Source organism: Engraulis encrasicolus, chromosome 10, assembly GCF_034702125.1.
Source record: "Engraulis encrasicolus isolate BLACKSEA-1 chromosome 10, IST_EnEncr_1.0, whole genome shotgun sequence".
Classification (NCBI taxonomy): domain Eukaryota; kingdom Metazoa; phylum Chordata; class Actinopteri; order Clupeiformes; family Engraulidae; genus Engraulis; species Engraulis encrasicolus.
This window is the reverse complement of record NC_085866.1, coordinates 56,663,110-56,664,660: the sequence shown is the minus strand read 5'-3', so window position 1 is coordinate 56,664,660 and position 1,551 is coordinate 56,663,110.

Genomic DNA, 1,551 nt, shown 5'->3' with positions numbered 1-1,551 from the left:
AGGAGGGAAGGGAGAGTGATAGAGAGAAAGAGGCAGGGAGAGAGAGAGAGAGAGAGAGAGAGAGAGAGAGAGAGAGAGAGAGAGAGAGAGAGAGAGAGAGAGAGAGAGAGAGAGAGAGAGAGAGAGAAAGAGAGAGAAAGGAAGAGAGACTGGGGAGGGAGTTAAAGAGAGATGTTTAAATATCCTTTCTGTTCTCCTTTTGCTGTTTGCTCGCACGCAAAGACCTTGTAAGAAACTTTTCGGAGTTGAGCGCACTTTCTCTACTAAATATCCTTTCTGAAATCCAAAACATGGAAAAAATATGACCCACCACTATAATTTTCCCTCTTTATTCTATAAGTCAAGCAGGGGTTTGCCTGTGAAATGTCAAAGTCTTTCAGTTATATATTTTTTCCTGTTATTGAAGACTTAAAGTCTGTTACGAGGAGATCCCAGTGATGGCAGTCACTGGGGTGCCATTAATTCGGTTATGGCCACTTTTACACAAGGGAAGGGGTGATCAAACTCTTAATATTGAAGTAAATTATAGTGCAAGATTAGAGGTTATGTGGCAGTGCTGTATCATTTATCATTTTGATTACAGGGACAGACGTGTACTTTGCAAACAACACTCTGCCGCATGTGGGTAATTTGTGTCAAAAATATGATGCAAAATCATGGAAGAAACACATTTTGAAAGATTTTGAAACATGTATTGCCTCAAAGCTACAACAAATACCCAAATAGATATCTTAACAGCCTCCACATTAAAATTGACATATTTCTGTCCTCTGTTAGCAACAGCAGTTGATGACTGCATTACACAACGCACTAATAATCTTTGTTCAATGTTAGATATGTAGGTGTTTTTTTCTGGGAATAAAAATATTTAATGTACAACTATAATATCTACTATTTCTATTACTATTCATAAAAGTACATAATTGTACTTTTACTTTGTAGATGGAAAATTCTACAACTGCACTGAAAAAGAACTAAAATAGACTTTACAATTCACAAATGGACTGACAAGAATTGTGCATTTTATACTTTGATGATATTGTCACTAAATGTGACTGCGTAAGCCTGTGCATACTTATATCCTAGAACACCCCATGGCATGTCTGTCTTGCACATGGACAGCAAGAGGAAGTGCTGAACGCTGTCCAATCACTGGAGATGTAGGATCTGCCAGCACTGAGATATTTTCAGCAGGCAAATGATCTGTATTGCATGAAAGCTGAGTAAATTAGCAGTAGCAGCAACGATAGCCTTGATCAACTCCGTGTGGGGATGGAACTTGTTAAATTGTGAGCACAGCTCTGTTATGTGATCTCCATCCAGTTTGTGATTGTACTTCCTCCCCAAAACCCTTGACCCCAACTTGGTATGTATACTACAATGGCCAATGCTCAAATCAAATTCATCCACAATCGTCTTAGATGGCAAAGTTGAGAGAAACAGACACACCACAGTGTCTTTTAGTTGAAGATGCAAACAATGCATGTTTATGTTAACATTGCAAAATCTGGACACCACTGTTTGATTCATGGCGGAAAACAAGGTCTTGAC